The sequence below is a fragment of the Convolutriloba macropyga genome, chromosome 6 (genome assembly GCF_964194025.1).
Source record: "Convolutriloba macropyga chromosome 6, txConMacr16.3, whole genome shotgun sequence".
NCBI classification, from domain to species: Eukaryota; Metazoa; Xenacoelomorpha; order Acoela; family Convolutidae; genus Convolutriloba; species Convolutriloba macropyga.
In genome coordinates, this window is record NC_134473.1 from 17,916,562 (window position 1) to 17,938,399 (window position 21,838).

General features: G+C 35.9%; 2 protein-coding genes across 8 annotated transcripts in view; both read right to left on the reverse strand.

Annotated features, from left to right (window-relative positions):
• LOC142341539 (FK506-binding protein 2-like) overlaps positions 1 to 21,838 on the reverse strand; it is a 390,606-nt gene that overhangs the window by 309,218 nt on the left and 59,550 nt on the right. The window lies entirely within an intron of this gene.
• LOC142341535 (uncharacterized) overlaps positions 1 to 21,838 on the reverse strand; it is a 56,917-nt gene that overhangs the window by 8,996 nt on the left and 26,083 nt on the right. Inside the window, exon 1 of one of the 7 annotated variants that reach the window (XM_075392538.1) lies at positions 5,561 to 6,733. The exons of 5 other annotated variants lie outside the window; for them this stretch is intronic. The gene's annotated coding sequence lies outside the window, so the exon portion shown is untranslated. Of the gene's footprint in view, positions 1 to 789; positions 2,242 to 5,560; positions 6,734 to 21,838 lie in introns of those variants that run through there. One more of the 7 variants, XM_075392540.1, reaches the window with a different exon arrangement.

Sequence of the window (21,838 nt, forward strand, 5' to 3'; positions counted from 1 at the left end):
TCAATATCGGCATGACGGAGTCTCAAGGATAATCTGAGTCCCAATTATGAGGGAGTCTCAATATCGAAAAGTCCAATTGGCTTTCTATGAGTTACGCGCTGATATCTCTGGTATATAGTTTTTTTTTGGTTTTTAAACAATTCATTTGAATTCTTAACTTTTCTTTTTTCTGCTTTTTGGGTGATTTTTTTCTTGTCTCATTAAAAACAGCTTCCTCTTTTTCCCGTATACTACAAGTGAATGCGTTTAGTTTTACTTTGTTGATAAATAAAAACAAAAAAAATACTGAGTTTGGACCATAACTAAAGATTTGTCTGGTAGTCTCATTGTCTGGTAGTCTAAGATCTTGTCTGGTAGTCTCATTAATGGCAGTTCCAACTGGTTCTCAAATGCAGCATTTTTTAGTTAAGCTAATTGCTTAATTTTTAACTATATTCGTTACTTACACGTCATTTCTTTCTTGCAGTGAGTGAATTTTTGACCGACTTTTTCTTCATTTTCAAATAAGTCAAAAATATGGCTTACATTTTCAAATTAGTCAAAAAAGATACCTGAATTACAATACACTTTTTCAATTCTGGGGGATAAGCTAAGCATGCTGCCATTTCTTTTATCCGCTAACCTATATCGTTTTGTACGCTATAGGTTAGCGAATAGAGTTCGTTTTTCTCCCTCTTTCAGGATTCACAGATGTTAATAGTAGTTGAGCTAGTGTTTGGCTTTTTCAATCACAAGAAAAGTTGAAACAAGTCAAGCACATGTCAAAAACTATATAAAAATTGTTCTTACCTCATTTTTTTGTATTTTGAAGACAGGTGCATGAAGGCTGACATTCATGTTATTTCAAAGAAGCGTTTTCATCCAAACATTGTTCTACTGATTGCGCTTTTCGCGTATAATACAATAGCACCATTTTTTGCAAAATTTTTGCAAACTATAAATCTCCAGCAATAAATTTTGAACCTAAAAATCTTAATTTCTGCAAAACAATTCGGAATTCAGGACTCAAACTGATTTTTTATTATTGATTATTGCACTGAATATTTTTGAAGGGGGCAGTTTAATAGAATGTGAAATTTCTTGAGGGCGGGGATTACTCTGAAAGAGACTTAATTGCTGACCTTTAGAATGATCTAAGAACCTTGCCCAAAAAGGCGCGAAATGGAAAAAGGGGAGAGTAATCGATGCCGCTAAAAAGAAATAAGATGGGGGTGGGGGGTTGGAAATAAGCCTCCGGCTTGGAACTGAGAAGAGTTAGATAGATTGAATTGATAATGTTAAAAATGTAATAACTTGAAAGAGGTTTGACAAGCTGAGAGCAGTCATTAGAGATATGTAATGCAGTTTCCATTCAGGGTATATCTCTTACACCGGTTAAGTGACATCCTAGCACCAGCAAGGTGCGTGAAATAGGTAAAATGGGGAGGGGGATGTTGGTTGTAGCTCAAAAAGTAGTCATTATCCGCTGCGTTTGCTTAAAATTCTCTTTATTCTCTAAACCCATAAAACCTGTTTCGAAATGTCACTAAAGAAAAATGCACTTTAGAAATGGGAAAGACACCAAAAATTACCCCCTCTAATTGGTACTTGCAACCACTGAGCTCAAAGAAAGGAAAACAAATTGTTTGCAAAACCTCAAAATGAAAAGAAAAAGGCAAAAACTGAGCTAAAATGGAGATTAATGAAACAATGGATGAACAAAAACAGAAAGCGAACAAAAATATGGAACAAAATTAATGAAGAGAAACCGACTCTCGGCGTGAATTGAATTAAAGTAATAATGATGGTGGCTTCCTGCATTTTATCTCAAAAAGCATCAAGCATAAATTGTTATGGCTTTCTAAGTCCATAAGACCAAAGAAGGCGTCGAAAGCAGCTGACGCGAAATCGAATTATGGCCCAATAAACTCCTTAAATTATTTGTTCGCTATAACCTCTCCAAGCTAAATACCTGCTTATCCATGGAAAATACGAAAAATAAACAACAAAAATACCTCAGTTCTTTCCAAATTCTGCTGAGGAAATTGGGATTTGAGCAACGCAATGGCGTCTTTTGCAAAATAAGTTAAGCTTAAAGGGCGAGAAAATTGGTAATGCGTTTTAACTTAATTACAAAAATGATGAAAGGGAATCGAAGCAAATGCAACATTGTGTTAGTCTTTTTGTAGAGACTATTTTGAAGTTAAGACTAGTTTTGAAGGTAAATTCAAAAGAGCACCCAACAGGCATAAACCCCTCCCTCGCAAATTGCGGTTGGAATTGGAAATAGATGTCTAAAATGTGCCTCCTATTCAATTTTCAACAGCTCAGCTTTACGTCAAATTGGTCTAGACAATTTTCAGAGCCCTGATTTTTATCATTAATTTACTGTGCTTTTATAAGGCCTTCCTATTCACAAAACAGTTTCAAATCCAAAAAATGAAAAAATATTCGGCTGCAAAAGTTGTTTTACGTAAATTGATTATATTGAGATCAATTCAATCCTGGCGACACAAAAAAATCAATTTTAATACCACTACAACACCGCCTAAAATTTATTGATTTTGTTTCTAATTGAGGGAACAAAATAATCGCTTGAGAAAAACAGACATTGCATCTAACTGTTGTTTTGAATAATTCAAATTTCTGCTGAAAATAATTCCATTTTCCTGAGACCATGTAGGCCTTCATTGTTAATTGACATTTATTGGACACTGGAGTGTGTAACACAGTATAAAACAAAAATCGATGCTTGCGACGTAGCCACGTGAATATTCTAGCAGAATTGCGTTGACGGAAGTATTACGCTAGAAAAAAATGTCTGCAAAGCGCTAAAACAGTTGAAAATGACGCAAAATTGTACAAAAAATTGACAGCAAGGTTTTAGTTTTGATTACAATGTTGAAAGCTGGAAAAGCAATGTATTGATTAAGATCTCAAAACATGCAACATGAAAGTTCGGTGTCCCGCTAGTTCATCACTATTAGTTTAACCCTTATAATTTAAACCCAATTAATTCGCCCTCTTTGAGTTCAACCCGATTTTAATCCTTTATGTAATTGGGACTATTGAAATTGGTACTATATTCATTCGACCATGCTTCAGCGGGTCGAGCGAATTGATATGAAACCATCACAACCGAACAAGGGATTAAATTATCCTCTTATGAGTATGAATAACATGTTTGTTTAGGCTACTTCCAATTTGCGGGCGAAATAACGGGAGGTTAAAACCATATGATGTGGAGATATCCTGGGTTAAATAAATTGGAGTGAAAAGAAGTACAATCAATTATTCCATGTCAAGAAATAACGGAGAAAGCATGTGTGGTTAAGAGAAAAAAGTTAACTAATTCGTCTGTATGAGTTTCTTTCTCAGGGGCTATTTAAAAAATAGGGTTGCGGAATGTATATATGCTTAATATGTGTTTTATTAAATGGTTTTGAACTCATGTCAATATTGCGCATCATATTCTATTCCGACACTTGAAAGGGAGAAAAAATTGTTGAAAATTGACCTCAAGCAACACTGGGTTTCCTAAAGCCAACTTTGGATAGTTTTTGATTTGGAAGGTTTGGAAAAAATTTTGCAATAATTTGAAAAATTCTTTACAGACGGAAAAATGCAATTGCTCATTTGCACAACCAATTTCTTGATCAACATGAAGCCTCACGTTTAAAAAATCCAAATTGTTATAGGTTTGCATAAACAAACTTTTCAAATTTTAGTTTGATAACATTACTACTCATATATAAAGAACCAAAAAACAAGAACCCATGTGCATCTCTGCTATTTAATTAAGATCATTTAAAGTATGCTTAGAATAGGAATTTTTCATTGCACTAATTACCTGCCGGGGCAGCATAAAATTTCGTTTTCAAACTTTCGTTTTCAAACAAAGATGCAAAGGATTTACTGTCTACAGACCAAAAATAGATATGTACTTATTCGCATTTTGATGTAAGCAATGCAAAACATTTTCTTTCTCCAATAAAAAAAATTATCTTGAAAACAAACCGGAGCTCAATAATAACGTTTCTGTAAAATTTGAGTTATTGAGGTTTTACCGAAAAATTGATGTGATTGACAGACATGTTTTGTGTTAAATCAATTACGGCATTACTTCATTACTTCATGAACTGCACTTAGATATGTTCATGATGATCCAACACAAATAGTTGTTGCATAAAAAAGCGTTCAAAAGTTGCGTGGATATGCAAAAAGTCCCGAACAACCTTGTAGATCACAGATTTTGAGTAAACTCAGGTAAAACAAAAAAACCAGTAATTTAATTGAACTTTGGGCATTACTAGTACTTCCATGATTAACTAAAAGTCATGGAGTATCTTATTGAACATAACAATGCAAATGTAGTACTTGTGGATCCTTTAAGTAACACTTAGTAGCTAAAATTGTCTAACCAGTAGAAGCTGATCTATGATAAAAGACAAAAGAATTTTGAAACCCGAAAGAATGTTAATGCAAAATGTGGGTATCTAATATCGATTATATCAACCTCTCAGTGGGCATGAATAAGCACTCACTTTAGATGATTTTTTTAAAAAAATATTTTTCAAAAGAAAACCTAATTTGCTAATCTTGTGGAACCAAAAACCCTTACTACGACGTTTGTTAACCAAATTGATTATCGTGGTGTAGTCATTGTTGAATACCAGAACAATTTTCAAGTCTCAACCGCATCCTTAATCAACAAACTTTAAAAGGATGAAAATCTCAAAAACGAGTTTTACTGGTTACTTACAGGTTTTGTGTTCAAATTTGATCTTACGAAATCTGGTAATCCCAATAATATATAGCTACTGGTCTAAATATTTACTAAAATTCTAGATTATATAGATTGACTGAAACGTTACTCAATAGAATTATTCTGAAGAAACTTTACATTCTCAGTTCTAAACTCGATTCACGAAATTCTATTTCAAAAAAAATTGTTAGAAGAGGAGTATGCAATCAGCTTCCTATTTTTCATAGAAAGTAGCATCAACCCGCCATCCATAAATTAGGATTTCATCTGAAACTGAACACGAGCTTGTCGAGCATTCTAGGCAAATCTCATCCTATCGAATGAAAAACTGGTACCCACTCTGATCTCTCTCTCTCTCTCTCTCTCTCTCTCTCTCTCTCTCTCTCTCTTCTCTCTCCCCTCTTTTAAATTCAAAAATTTATGTCAGTACGAGTCAACGCCCCCTTCGAATAAAGTGAACTGTTTGATCCATTTCATTTTTTAAATCAACAAAACGTATTTTAATGCATGTAAAAAAGACCTTAAAAAGAAATGATTTTAAGTGATTGTTGTAATATGTAATATATTTTGCAATTATTTTTTTAAATCTATTGGTAGCTATTAGCTTTCCTCTTAGTTGATTAAGATCTCCTGTAATGTCAGTTAAATATGTGAGCACGCAGTACCAATTCAGAATCCACAATTATACGGAATTCCGAATCCTAAATCCACAAGTTAAGATTCGGAATTTGTTGATTCAGGAATTCTTAATCGTACAAAATATTTCGGTACATACGGACAAAGTTATTATTTTAATTTTTTGAACTTGAAGCTTACCGGCTGTTTCAGAACCACCAACTTGAGCGCTCACGTTATTTATTGGCAAGCAGAAGAGATCATGCATAATTGATTACTTCAATCTCATTGGCCAAAAAATCGATAATAGGACAATTAATAATACACTAAGTTCAAATTAACAATGTACCAACTCTGTTTGAAATAAAAGTTCAACAATCAAAATCGCAGTTGTTTTCACGCCATATTCGATCACACTCAGCTGAAATTTGAATTTCACGCTGTCTTTCAACATTCGCTCTGCTTGAAATTGTAAAAATATTGTGATAAATTAATAAAAGAGTGCTTTTATCGTCCGTTCAATTCGATTTAGCGAGCAAAACTCCAAAAGTTTGACGGAAAAGTTTAATTTATTATTAAATGAAAAGTTTGTCCGATCAAATTGGTCAAATGTGAAATTTGTTACCGCTTGAATTACTTTTAATTACAAAACTGATGTTTGTGTAAGATCACCACGCGATCACAAAATTGAAAACTTTCAATTGCATCCGAAAGACAAAATAAATCATAAATCATTCTTCATTTTATAAATACTTTTCGAAGACTTAGTAGAGCGAATATTTCCAGATGATTTGTTTGTTTTTTTTCTTACGATCTACAGAATTATGTTCAAAAGCGACGCTTGAATTAAGTAAATATTCTGGACAAATAACTGATCCTTATGGCTCGGCATAGCGAAAATATAAATTGCGCAATTACGCTGTAGCTGTGAAAGTTATCAAGATGGAAAAATCCAAGGAAAATTTTTTATTGATTTCAAAGATATTTTTTAATAGTTCATGTTTGTTTTTATCTCAGCGTTGGTAGAATTTAACTCAACAATTTGTTTAACTGCTGTTGACAGTAACTTTGTAAATAATGGCATTACATTTATATGCTTCAAGGCTTTTTAACTTATGACAAATGGGTGATTTGAAACAGATGGTTTTTCTCAACAACGTTCAAGAAAATGAACACAAGGGGCGAAACATTTCTTTTTACTAAGTTCAAATGACTCTTTTGTACTCGCATCAGACTTAGACATTCTTTTGTTTGTTAACTGTCACACAATCTACTTGTGACCATCAGGCTGTAGAAAAGTAATGTTCGGTTAATTGTGTAAAAATTTTAGATTTTTCAGCATGTTTATGTTAAAAAAAAGACATTTTATGAAATTATGACCGAACTTTTTTGCCGTTTTTTGCACATATCTATAAAGACTGTGGTTATTTTATATTTTTTTCATAATCATTATTCTTCTTTTGTTGAAAAATTAGATTTCCAGAAAGAAATCAGAAAACCCCTCATATTTCTGACAGAATTGAGCATAATGTTTGGATTAGATTTTATCAATTTCCGAATTAAAAAGTTTTGGCGATATTTTAGGATAGAGATACCAACACATTAGTATGTCTCCAAAGTTTAAAACTATCAAAACTATCAAACTATTAAAAAAGTTTTAAACATGCTAACAAATTTTTTCTGGTGCAGTGTGATCAAAATTATCTTCAATTATTTTGAGATTTTTTTCGTCGGATACTCAAAGCAACATATCAAAAAAGTTCGTTTCTTTTTTATTAACAAAATTATTGTTCAGTAAATGAAAATAATGAAATTGAATAGAAAAAATGTGTTACGAACTATTGTTCAGTAATTAAAAATATTGGAAATGAATAGAAATTGTATGGCGAGCATTATCAGAATAATAAATGAAGCTAATAAAATTAAATCAAATTGTCTTAACAACCTCTTCGTCTATTGATAGTTATGGTAAATCATCTAGAGGTCAACTAACCTCAGAAACAAATTAAGAAGAACAGGTGCAAATTATGCAAGAAAATGACACACTTTTTAATTATATTTCATTATTAGAGACTGGAAAAATGATTTAGAAAAGGATGCTTCAATCACAATGCGGTATAACTATTGCTAGAATTAGGAGGAAAGCTGAATGGCTCAGCCTAGAACAGAAAATACATGTGAATTAAATTTACCAGGTACCAATTTCATGTAGTCTTTTTTGACTTTGCTAACTGAATTCTTGTACAGTGGCGTATAGTCAGAGCTAAGGACACATTTTTAATTATCTTTTGCACTGATGCCAATCAGAAAAATATAATCTGGTAGCTTACATAATCTGAAAACTTATATCTAAGGTCGGCATAGCCTGGATGAAGCATTTTTCCACTCAATAAATGGGGGGAAGGAGTATCACTTTGTTTTCAATTTCATCAGTAATAAGGAGGTCTAAAGGAACAAAATAACCAAAATAATAATGTCCTTCTTTAAAAAAGAGATCAGGACATGCTTCAATCTTCTCAATTGTTGTGTCGTGCTTAACGCCAGCTGATGAAAAAAACTGATTTTTTCTATTCAAAGATCACAAGCATTAGTTGACAATAAAATGTGTTAAAAGTAAGCAAGGTAGAGACCATACTTAAACAATTTAATCTACTTCTTCATTTCAATTTCTTGACTAAGCGATCTCACTTTCTCCTCGACCTAAAGGGAAGCAAATACCAGTAAAATGAAGGTCATATATCAGTATTCATTTTCAGCAAGGATCACGTCAATTTTTACAATTAGGAGTCTAACTGCACTTATTAATCACCACGTACTCATCTAAATGCAAGTCTTGGCCTAGACGTGGAATTTAAATTGCAATATTGGCCTAGACGTGCAAGGAGAAATGCAAGACTTTGCTAACACTTACAGGTCAAAACTTCAGGTGTTGGCCACGACTTGAAAGTCAACATACAAGCCATCGCTAAGATTTTTACTTACAGTCCCACGTCTTTGCAAGATTTGCATTTAAACTTGCAAGTCCTAGACAGTCCTAAATTTGAACAGTATAAACGTCGTAAAGTTTCCGACAAACTGTTCAATGTAGTTCTGGAAAATACGGCAAAAAACTGCGAAAAAATCCGTTAAAGTTTGTTCCGGCTATAAGGTTTTTGCAATACCATTAGACTGTGTGAAACAATCAAAGCACACACACACACACACACACACACACATATATATATATATATATATATATATATATTGCAAAATTGACCATTGGAGTTCATCCACAAAATTGGTATTTTTTGATCTGCTGAAAATATGTTTTTTCATTTATCTGCCACTCTTGTTTCTGCTTGTTTTGCCAATTTGCTCGTATTCCCAGACTAGAACTTTTCAAATTTTCATTTAATATTTCAAGTCTCTCAATAGTTTTTATTTTAAAAACTGTTCTTCATGCAACTGCAGCTCATTTGTTCTTTTTGCTTCAAATTATAATTAAAATTCTAAACACTCATTAACTTTATTGCAAATTAGACACTTTTTACTCGACTTCAGAGTTTTTCATGAACGTTTCTTTTTTTGCTTCAATTGGTCAAACTCTGAGGTCAAACCAGAAAATTAATCAAGAGTCTGTCAATCCCTTAAGTTTTAGTTTTCTGACGTGTAATTTATGCTGTTAATGTTTGCTGATCCATATCTTATGAACTATAGATTTGAACTTATTCTCATTATAGAATTCAGCTAATGATTTATTTTCCCGGAAACAAGGGTGTGGTGCCAAATTTTCTCGGGAGCTCTGATTTTTTATTTTTTATAGTAACACACCAGAAATCTGGATTGTATTTAATTACAATCGTTTTAAACTTGCGTAGGTTTTTTTTGGCTGCAAATTTTCCTTGTTTTTAGTTTTTAACTATATAATGTCTTTAATGGCCTTAACAGCAAAAATATTTTTTATCTTGTTCACATCCAACTATTAATCGTGTTTGCCACTGTACACTTGTGTTTATGGCATTCAATTAAAGCTTTGGTTCTGTCAGTTCTGCTTTTTTGTCCTTTTAGATGAAGCTTCAAGTTTCACAAGACCAACAAAATTTAGCATACACTTCCGTTTCAAGTTGAACTAAAAGCTGATTTCCTGTGTAGACCCAGTTCCTAATGCAATTGAGCCATAGGGAGTTTTCTAAGATACTTCGCTAAAAATAAAATTTGTGCGTTTAAATATTTCAGACAGAGCGAGAGTGAGCGGAAAGAATCACTAAAAAGTGGGAAAATGACGATAAATGTTGCAAAGTTTTGCAAATTCTTATACTTCTAGCAGTGAATACGGCTCAAACAGAATTGTCATCGCTGAAAGTTGCAATTGTGACAACGCTTCATTGCTAATTTTGTCGTAAATTTCTCGAACTCTCCGACTCTTTGCATTTTTTAGCTGTGATTTCGGCTCATTCAGAATTGAAAGTCAAAAAATATGTAGTTTTTTCAAACCATTTTGTGTGCGCTGCCGCAAGCTGTAAATTTATTTTACCCTAGCGGCCACAAAATTTGACACAGCATCACCGAAACATTTACACTTTTTGGCTTGACTTTCTTCTATTTTATAAAAAAATCGAGGAAGTGAACATAACAGTTGGCGCACTGGAAGCAGAAGTGGTTAGAGATTAGGGAAAACTGGGATTGATTCTTTGTTAAGCGAAATGAAAGAAAAATATGAGATTTTTGTTTCCTAAAAATTTGAGCTATTTAAAATTGTGGCGCTCATAAATTCACCGCCAAACGACGCAAAATCTTTGCGGCGAAATTATCTTACTGTCACTGTCAAGATGGATGAAAGAGCAGTTCTAAAACTTTCGCAATTCAACTATTTTCGTTCACGATTCAGGCAAAAAGCGGTGAATAAGTTCACGGCGTAGAGAGATAAAGGCGAGACCAGACAATACCTGTCATCGCTGTGTACAGATGTTAGAATTTACATAGGTGTTAAGACAAGAGATAGAAAGTTTACTGCGTACAACGGAATTGAGTCATCAAGTGATTGAGACTGAATGAAATGAACTAAAGTTTGAACAGATTCCCGAATGGGTTGATAGTATAATAATATATGGGTGTTAGTAGTGTTTATAATAGTAGATGAGTCTTTGTTTCAGTTCCTGACGGGTACTTCGGTACCACACTCCCCCTTTTTCAGTTTTTCGGCATTTATATGTCGAAAATATGATTGAGGTGGTCAACGTCTTCTGGGTCCAAGGATGAAATGGGGCTCTGTTCTAGGGTTGTGCGGTGCGGGATTTCCGAAGGGGCCGTGCTGTAGCTCGACTGCGGGCTATTACTAGGATCCGGGTTCCTGCATCTCTCGTCGTCAGACAGTGAGTGCTCTATGGAGATGTTGGTATCCTTGTTTGCTATCCTTGTGGGTTCTGTGGGTGGGGGTTCTTGTGCTGCGGTTATTGGCGCTGTTAGTGGTTCCTCTGGCATGATGTTGTGGTCGCTGTCCGACTCTATGAGGATGGTGACTGGTTACTCGTCATCTATGTTGTGGCTGGTCTGTGTAATGGTTGGTTGTTGTTGTTGTTGTATGTCCCGGGTGGGTTCCGTGCTTGTGTGTTGTATAAGCTGCTCTATGTTCCGAACGGGTGCGGATGGAGTTTCTTCCATGTTGTCTTTGATTATGGGTAGTTTTTGCACAATTCGCTCGACGGATCCTCGGCCTTTGTTAGGGGTGTGCGTAAAGTCTTTCGGTGAACTTGAAGTGACGATTGTTATCGGGCTTTGTAATGGTGAATCGGATACTAGATTGATGACTTCTACAGTATCCGAGTTGTTCCACCTGTCCAGGTCAGTGCTTACAATGGAGGAGTATCGTTGTTGCCTTCGATTCGCTTGTTCAAGTTTTGACTGGGCTAGTGCTGCCTGTTTTGATTTGGCTTCGAATTGTGGAACGTGTGTTCTTTTTGTGGGCTGCTGTGGTTTTCTTCTGGGGCTTCCTGCTTTGCCCTTCCTTTGTTTTTGTTTTTGTCTCGTTGAGGTTTCTTTCTTGGTTGGCTTGGTGGCGGCTTGTTGTGTTTGTCTGCTTGTGCCCGGTTGGGGTTCATCCTGTTGTTGTGTTGACTGCTCCGCTGCCCATTTCTCTTTTTGTTTCTTCTCATCTAAATAGAGTTTCTTAATTTTTTCTCTATTTCTCTTATATTCGCCGACGGTCTTGCACGCTACGAAGTCTATCAGTCTAGGTTTATTTCGGATTGTTTCAGTGGCTATTGCTATGTCGCTTTTTCTGATTACTGTATTTTTTCTTTTTGGTGTGTCGATTGTGATTGTGTGGGGTGTGTAATTTGTTATTGTCCCGTCCGGGATTATATTCCATAGGGGTTTAAGTGTGCTTCGTGGTTCCTTTACTCTGCGCATTAATGTTTTTCTTGCTACTTGGTTTCTTGATTTTACAAATACTGATGTTTTATCTCCGAATGTAATGCTTAGTTTGTCGGGTACGATTTATGGGAGAAATGGTCTTACGTTTTTGCGCCGTAGGTGCGCGTTTTGTGGCCAGGGGTTCTTCGTCTGAGTCTGATTCGGCGCCGGGGGACTGGTATTGTATGTCCAGATGGGGCTCAGAGTCAGAGTCTTGATTCCAGATGCTTGCCTCGCTCAGCATGGCCTGCTTCAGTTTCTTCTTGTCTAAATGAAAATTCTTTATTTTATTGTATGATAAGTTTTTGTCGTTTGGCCTTTTTAGTATGTTTGTTAACTGTGTGTTTGCTGTTCTGCCAAAGTGTGCTTCGAACGGAGTGATGCGTGTTGTTGTGTTGGGGATCAGTCTAATGTTTTCTATTATGTGTGTGATTTTATCGGCTAATGTTTCTTTGTCCCATTTGGGATCTATGTTTATTGCCGAGAGTCGTCTTTTTATTGTTTGTATCATACGTTCGACTAATCCTGTCCCTCTGTGATCTCCTGCTGGGGCTAGGATTAATTTAATGTTGTTATCTTTGCAGAAAATTTCGAAGTTTTTAGATTTGAATGCCTGTGCCTGGTCGCATCTTAGTGATCTTGGTATGCCGTGGAATGTCATGTAAATTTTTAGAAACTCAATTGCTGTTTCGGTGTTGCAATTGTGGTATGCCTTTGCGTGGGGGTATCTAGAAAATCTATCTACCGAGACTAGAATGTATGTGTCTTTGTTATTGTCTAGTGTTGGTCCTGTGAAGTCTATTTGTACTTCTTCATTAGGTTCTTGTAGATTGCTTAGATGTGTGTGTTTATTTTTTGGAATAATTGATTTTAAGTTCTTACCAATGGCTGTGCACGGTTTGCATCTTTGTGCCATTATGACGATCTCCCGGTGTATGCGGGGAAACCAGATAAGTTGCGCCATGTACATCATTCCCGCCTATCCCGTATGGGTTTTGTGGATTGATTGTAGTGCAGTATCGCGTAAATTAGGAGGTATATAAAGTTTGCCGTCATAAAGGATACAGCCGTTTTCATTTACGGATAGGTCCTTTTTGAGTGTATGCCAATAGCGGGAATAGTGTTTTAGTGCGAGCCAGTCCTGGTTTTGGATCATTTTGCGGATCCGATTGCTCTGGTTATCTAATTTGATCGCTTCTGATATAAAATTTTCGTTCATTACTTTGTGTAAATTCGATAATGGGATGTTGTTTTCCGATTGGGTGTTATCGAAGGGGTTTTTTACCCGAGTGGGATCTAGAGGGGTTATTCCTTTTCCTAGGTTATTGTCAGTGTCTGTTTGTGTTGCGATAGTAACCGATCTTGGGGGGTCTAATTGTTGGGGTTGGTTGCTTACGGTAGTGTTTTCTTGAAGGGGATTCATCTTTTTGACTCGGGGCGTTTATGGATTGGCTTATTAAAGGTATTAGAATATGGTTTATTTCGGGTACAAACGAATACATTGGAATTTGTGGGATGATTTGAAGTTGAAGTTTGATGGAAATATGAATTATAGGAATTTGAATGTGGAATTGTTTTTGAAGAATGTAAAGAAATGTTAAGTAAAGAAGAGTTAGAGTGATTGCACGAGTGCGACTGATTTGAACAACAATTTTGGCAAAAAGCGTGTCTGCTTTGTTTGGTTTGCTTACTAGTCTTTCTTACGTCATGCTTTCTGTGCTTTATTGTTTGCGCATTCTGATTGGTTGAAATTCTTAGAGCGTTCTTTAGTGTGTATTTAAATGTGTTTATTAAATTTACTACATAATTTTTGTCGCTCTCGAGCGGTTGGGGTGCTGGAGAGATCGGATATCTGCTAAAGTAATGTGCGAATCCCATGTTTTTTCCTGGTACGTGTTGTACTGTAAAGTTGAAAGGTAGTAATCTGTCTACCCAACGGGTCAGGCGGCTTTGGTATGTTTTGTTTCCCCTGTTGTTTTTTAGGGCCGAAAGGAGTGCTTGGTGATCTGTTTAGAGTTCAAATTTGGAGCCGTATAGGTAATATTTGAAATGTTCTAATGACCATACGACCGCTAGTAATTCTAATTCGTTGGTACTGTATTTTTGTTCATTATTATTTAGGAATCTGCTAGCGTTTGCTATTGGGTACCAGTTGTTATCTAAATATTGTTCTAAGCACGCTCCAAGTCCATTTTTACTTGCGTCACATCTGACCCGTGTGGGTTTTGTTGTGCCGAAGTGCTTGTTTTCGATAATATGTGTTATTGCGGTTTTGATTTTATTGAATGCTAAATCATGTTCGCTTGACCATTTTAGCTTGGAACCTTTTATGCTGTTTTTTGTTGATAATAATGATCTCAGGGGTGCTGTTAATTCTGCTAGGTTGGGAATGAATTTTATCATATGGTGTATGCTACCCATGAATGATCTAAGTTGTTTTAACGTGTGGGGTGGGTCCATTTCTGAGATGAATTTTGTTTTCTTTTCGGTTGGGATTATCCCGTTCGGGCTTATTCTGTAACCGAGCCATATGATTTCCGTTTGGGCAAATTCGCATTTATGAAGGCTTATGGCTAGATTTTCTTTGTCTAGTCTAGACAGTACTTTCATTATTTCTTTTTCGTGGTTGTCTAGGGATCCTTTAGTGATAATTATAATATCATCTAAAAATGCGTGTGCTGAATTTATATTGTTTAATGTATAGTCTATCGCTTTTTGAAATGTTGCAGGCATGTCAGTGAGTCCGTAAAAGCCCTTGATGAATCTGTATGTTCCTGTGGCGTTTCCGCCCAGGATATTAAAGTTGCAGTGTTTTTGTGTATCTTTGTGTAGTGGGATTTGGCTGTATGCGTAGTTTAAGTCAATTTTTGAGAAGTAAAATGTGCCTGGATTGTTTTTTTGTTCGCTAATTTTTTTGGATATGGTGTCCATTAAGTGGTCAATGCTTTGCATTTGGTATTTGTTTTTGTGTATCGCTTCGTTTAGTTCTTTTGAATCGAGTGCTATTTTGATAGAGTTGTCACTTTTGACCGTGATCACTACCGGGCTTATGAAATACTCGTCTGAGCATTTTTCTAATTTAATTATTTGTTTGTCTTCTATTAGTTTTCTTAGTTCTTTTTCGACTTTGTCAATTAGGTGGATGGGTACCCTTCTTCCTTTGTGTTGTGTTGGTTTGAAATATTGCTTAAATGTTGATTTGGCTATAAGGTTTTTTGATTTTCCCAAACGGGTGCATAGGTGTGGGAAATTTTTGAAAATTTTGTGTGTTATTTGTTTTTGGTCCGGATTGATGAAATTAATTGTTTTCTCACCTTGTTTTGTTTGTGTCAGGTGGATCCCCAGTTTTTGTAGTATGTCCCTGCCCAGTAGGTTCACGGTGTTGTGTGGCACTACCAGTATTTCACAATCTTTTGCTACTGAGTTTTCTGACGAGAGGTGTATCTTGAGCGTACTGATTGTTTTAATTTTATTGTTGTTGAAGCATCGAAATTCTCCTTGTTTGGGTGTGTTGTTTTGTATTTCTTTTCCAAGTTTGCTTATCAAATTGTTTGCTGTTTGTTGTGATATGAAGCTTCTTGGACTTCCTGTAACGACTAACCAATGTATCTTACATTTTCCCGATTGGGTCTCTAACCAATATTCTCCCATTTGGGTTTTATTTATCTTGTTGACCTTTGTTTGTTTCCAGTCCCATTTAACTAGATTGATTGTGTTCCAGTCGTCCATCATTTCCCTTATATAGCATGCGCTCTCTGGGTCGATGGATTCATCTTCTTCTGATTTGTTGCCTTCTGCATTTGATAAGTCCTCTGTAGAAGTTGTTTTAATGTTTCTTACTCTTCTTGAATTTGGGTGGTAATTGTTGTTTTGATTGGTCGATGCTGTGCTTCTGTTTTGTGTATTGTTTCTGATTGGTGGTTTTTGTGTTGGTCGGGGTGGCATTTCAGCTCTGCACATTTTGGCATAGTGGCCTATTTTCTTGCAAATCCTGCATATCTCGTTTTTTGCTGGACAATTACTGAGATGCCCGGGTATAAATTTGTATCTGCATTTCCAGCAGTCTGGTATTGGTCCTGATTTTGGAGTTTGTAGTATACCTGTGCGTTGTTGTATATTTTGTCTGTATTGTGTATTGTTGCATCTTATGTATTGAAAGTCTGAGGGTCCTTGTGGGTTTATTTCGAATTGCGATCTGCTTGTGTTTGTCATCTTTTGTTGGTTTTCTTGGCCTCTTTCTCTTGCCAGTGCGTATTGTAGTGTTCCGATCGGGTCTCAGTCTTCCGATAATAGGTCCATTTGAATTTGTGGGTTTCTCATGCCTTGAATGAAGATGCTTTTTACTAGACTATCTTCTAGGGCTTCCCAATTGCAGAGTGCTGCCTTTTGTTTGATTCTTGAATGGAATTTTTCCAGTGATTCGTTTTGTTCTTGTTTACAGTTAAAGAATTGGAAGCGGTCAAATGTTTCGTTTCGCACTTCTTTGAATGTTTCCTTTAATTGTTCGACAAATGCATCTGTTGTGCATTTCGACATTTCCGTGTGGGGATTTCTTTGGTGAAATATGTTTGTAGCCTCTTGGCCTAGGGAAAGGTAAATGAGGCTTTTTATTTTTGTGTCGGCCTCGTCCCACGGGGTGTTGTCTATGTAAGGGCCTTTGTCTTCCACTGCTAAACATTGATTTTGCCAGTCAACTTTTCTTTTAATGTTGCGCTGTTCTCGTTGCCTTTTCTTGGCTGTTGTTTCATCTGATGTGGGCGGTTCATAACAGGGCTCGTGTGGGTAATCGAGTTCTGCGTTTTGTGGTCTGGGTCTAAGTAGTTTTTCTACTTGTATATTTTCCTTGGCTGTTATGGCCAATTTTACAGTTTCAAACCATTTTTCCCACACTATATTTGGTTGTGGTCCGTTGTCCCAATATAGTGTTACCCCTATTGGGGATTTAGCAATTGCTGACTGCGCCATGTCAAGATTGGTAAAAGAGCAGTTCTAAACTCTTCGCAATTCAACTATTTTCGTTCACGATTCAGGCAAAAAGCGGTGAATAAGTTCACGGCGTAGAGAGATAAAGGCGAGACCAGACAATACCTGTCATCGCTGTGTTCAGATGTTAGAATTTACATAGGTGTTAAGACAAGTGATAGAAAGTTTACTGCGTACAACGGAATTGAGTCATCAAGTGATTGAGACTGAATGAAATGAACTAAAGTTTGAACAGATACCCGAATGGGTTGATAGTATAATAATATATGGGTGTTAGTAGTGTTTATAATAGTAGATGAGTCTTTGTTTCAGTTCCTGACGGGTACTTCCGTACCACAGTCACCATTAAATACACATTTGTACATTAATTTTTGACGAACAGTCCCCCCGAAAATTTTACGACAATCATAATTTTTTAAATTTTATTTTCAGTTTGTTAACGTTGGGCAACCGAACACCTCATTAATCGAAGAGGCAAAACTAGCGAGTGATGAATTATTTACAATAATAGGTAGTCAAAATAGTGCTTCAACAAAAGGCCAGATTAACTACAAATTGCGTAATAGTTTTCATCCCCCGCCCCGCCCTCTCCCCCAATTTAACGAAAAATGATTTATTGTAACAAGTTGATGAACGTGCCAATTTCGGTAACAATAAGCGTATATTATCAGTGAATAGGTATGTCTGAACAAAACAGCACGTTAAACAGGAAGTTAGATAGACAAAACTTGAAGTCTAGCTTTAATTGAGGTAATAAAATTTCCTGATAAAGTAGACCTGATAACTATCCTTTGATAAGTAGAAGAAAAAATAACAGCAGTTGCCCCAAGTTCTGTCATGAAATTACTTAAAATCCTATCGAGACTACATGGAACACGACACTTCACAGAATAAATATTAGTAAAGTACAATAAGTAAAATAGGCCAAAGTCAAAACTGAACAAAAAACATCAGCCATGATTGATCCTTCACGGCCGCTAATTGGCGGTTTGAGAGATGTTGATCTTTTTATTAAGATAATGCAAAAGGTTGCAAAATCTGAAATTGGAAATCAATGTGAAAAAACGCGAAAATTCTCCAGAATTTGTTAAAACAGAACATACCAAATAATATTCACGTTTTCAAACGGAACATACACGGGCCGAGGCGCCCACCCGTATTCCGCCATTATTACGCGAGATAAAGGGTGCAATACCAATTCCACTCTTAGTTAGCAGGGAAAAGAGTGTAGCAGTGTAATTTTGAGGACATAATGCATTTTTTACACTCTTTACACTCTTTAGTTCACTATTATTACATTCTGAAAAATAAACCATGATTACACTCTTTTGCGGAAAAAATTGTAAAAAATTCACAGAATGTTTGAAAATTACTTTAAGGGGTGCTGGTTGAATTTTAAAAATGTTCAGGAAATACGATAATTGAGAGCAAAAAACTAAGCCAAAACTGATATTTTCCCTGGATTTGTTCTATAAAAATCTTTTTTTTCTAAGAGCATACCAAAGGTCAACAAAATGTCATCACCTCAATACCAATAAATTCTTTTAAAAAATCAAAAATAAGCTGTCATAAAATTTGTGGTGGTTAAAAACAAGTGTTTTGAAAAAAATTTCTCAATTGGTTTATTTTTCGTCCAAAATTTTGTTGACCAAGGCCAAGTTGAGGGGTGTATGGTAGTGGTAGCTCATTTCGTTTCACTTTTGTGGTGTGCTTTGAACACCAATAGTAAAAATTTTCTAAAGTTTAACCCCTAATCAATATATTCAAGAAACACCCGAACATAGATACAAAACTGAGCTATTTTTTGCCAAAACTGACAAGTTTTCTTCTGATTTTGTTCTATAAACAATTTTGTTTTTAATAGCATAGCAAAATTCAAATAATCGTCATTACGCCATTACCGAAAGTTTCTAAAATTTCCCCAAAAATAAGCTTTAACAGAATTTGTGGTGATTGAAAACAGGTCAGTTATGAAAAACAATTCTCAGATGACTTATTTTATTCCAATATTTTACTGACAAAGCCGAGTGGCGTATAGTAGTTCATTTGTTCCTTTCTTGGAGCGAGTTTTGAATAACATTAGTAAATTTTTTTTGAAACTTAACAACTAATAAAAAAAACAAAAAATGCAAATTCCAAAATATACTAAACAACTGTTTTCCCCTCAAGCTGCTCAAGTAGTTGTTCGAATGAGGGGAGTTGCTAAATCGAGTTTTTCTTTTAAATATGGGACCTAGTTCACCAAAATGGTTTGGTCTTGCATTCCCAATACAAAAGTTTAGACGTCCACCTTTTCATTTCGTCATTTTGCTTAACCTCATTCTGAAACAAGCTCTTTTCAATTTCAAGCTGGGCGAGGCATTTTCGAATTAATATCAATTTAATCGATTTTCAATTTTTTTACACCTTTACGTTCCACTTTTGCCGCCCTTTTTAAGGGTAGTACTATCGTAGAAAACATTTTTTTCACTCTTTACACTCTTTTCTCGTTATTTTTGGGGAAAATCCCTGGACGCTGGTACACCGACAGTTTCTCAAATTTCGAAACAGAACATATCGAACTTTCCAGATTCAATCATAGCCAATCCTTTTTTTAACACAGAGCATACACAAGTAGAAGCGTCCAGACCAAAGTGACCTCTGATCGGAGCATCTCGGCCTCTGGACTTAGTCTAGACTTGCCTAATCAGAGGTTACTTTGGACTGGATATACTAAATTAATAAATTTTAAGTTGAGTATTACATAGGTTTGAGTTGAATAATTTAAACAAACAAAGGATTATAAAATGTATTCAGAAATTGTCTGATCAGAGGGAGCGGTGGTCGCAGTAAAGTCGCACAAAATTTTGGGTCGCACCATAGTCGCAGGAAATATTTGGGTCCCATGATAGTCTGATCAGAGGTCTTTTGGGTCGCACTATAGTCGCACAATTTCTTGAGTCGCACAACGGTCTGATCAGAGGGCTTTGGGTCGCACGATGATCTGATAAGAGGGCAAAGTCTGGGAAATGGTCTGATCAGAGCGGTCTAGGGTTGCGGACCTAAACCTGGGCTGTGGTTGTTACTTTGATCACAGCCCTTTGCCGACCTAAACCTGGGCTGTGGATGTTGCTTTGATCACAGCCCAGGTTTAGGTCCGCAACCCTAGACCGCTCTGATCAGACCATTTCCCAGACTTTGCCCTCTTATCAGATCATCGTGCGACCCAAAGCCCTCTGATCAGACCGTTGTGCGACTCAAGAAATTGTGCGACTATAGTGCGACCCAAAAGACCTCTGATCAGACTATCATGCGACCCAAATATTTCCTGCGACTATGGTGCGACCCATAATTTTGTGCGACTTTACTGCGACCAACGCTCCCTCTGATCAGACAATTTCTGAATACATTTTATAATCCGTTGTTTGTTTAAATTATTCAAATCAAACCTATGTAATACTCAACTTAAAATTTATTAATTTAGTATATCTTGTTAAGGTTAAGACCAAACTAATTGATAAAAATATAAACAGAAAGTCATTTTGAAGTTCCTGCAACTTTTCTTTTGAGTCATGAGAAACAGTGATAAAAAACCGCAGTCAAATAAATATTGTCAGTTAATGCTCTGTAGTCAGATTTTGGGGGCAACTTATGTCCAGACTTTGGTCTCTGATCAGACCGTAGCGCGACCATTGTCCAGACCATTTCCCAGACTTTGCCCTCTGATCAGACCGTAGTGCGACCATTGTCAACGTGCGACTCAAGCGTTTCCCAGACCAAGTATTTTGGGTCGCACCACGCCACCAGCGTGCGACCCAAATGGTCGTCTGATCAGAGCAGTCTAGGGTCGCGGACCTAAACCTGGGAGGTGGTATCTTACGCGTTCCAGCGCACTTTTTGGGGCAAATTAGTCTGATCAGAGATCACTTCAGTCCGGGATGGTCTGATAAGATAGATTTTTTTGGATTTTTCTGATTTCTGAACTCAACCTGGGTACCCGTGATTGCGTGTAAAATTTTTTATCTTTTCGGTCTTCTGGAAACGTTGGGATGATATTGAGATGTTGAGATTCATAAGTAAATTATACTGAATAACGAAACATACTAATAATATCAAATCCAGAGATGACTTTTAGCTCACATTTGAAAGTGTTACATGATAACTGAATTGTTACATAAGAGATTCAGGTAGCAAGATTTCGTTCAATCTACTGTCATTTTGATTAATTTGAAAGAAGATAAAACTTCATTTGACTAGCTTTGTTTACAAAACATGCTTATAGCTTGATTTTGTTACAAATATTGCAGCCATAATGCAGTGTATAAAATTGAATTATAGTTCAATTGGTTGAAGATTATCATAACACTTGAGCATATTAGGTGTACCTTCCCAATAAAGTTTGTCTCTTTGAGAAACAAAACATTTTATTGCAAATGTATTTTATTATTTATATTAAAACCAACTCAACCTCTAAGTTTTTAGTTTAAAAAATTATAAAAATGTTTCTGTGCTGTTGCATGCTTCGTGCCTTTAACAACCCGGAGGTTGGTGGCAGAGCAAATCAGCGCTGAATCAGTCTAAACAAATTCTGTTTTTTTATGATGGCCAGCACTCTGTTCATGTCACTATTTACGCTGGCCAGTCTGATTTTTGAGTAAAATTTACTTCATGAAAAATAATATGTTCAGCTTAACTCCCGCCAACAATGTTTGCTGTATATGCGATTCGGACTTCCGCGTGGGTTCTTGTTAAATTTAACTTGCGTAGCAATTCGTAACCACTAGGCTAAATGGGCTTTGTAGTAATTGCCTACAAACTAGCTTAAAAATAAATAGTGTGCATACTACTATAGTAATTGCTAGTTATTATTTACAAAAGTATGACATTACTCTGCTCAGACTGAATTTTGGGGTATGAGTAATTTTCAAACTATACAGGATAAGTTTAGCCTGGGCGAACTCTATGACCTCAATTTAATCATAATGAAGAGATACCACATAATGAAACTTAAAATATTCTGAAAAAACAATGCTTCAGAACTGAAATAAAATTTACTCTTGAAATGTACTGGTTCAGCGTTGAATAGCTCTGCGACTCAAATCCGGGAATTGAAGCGTAATTTTGTTC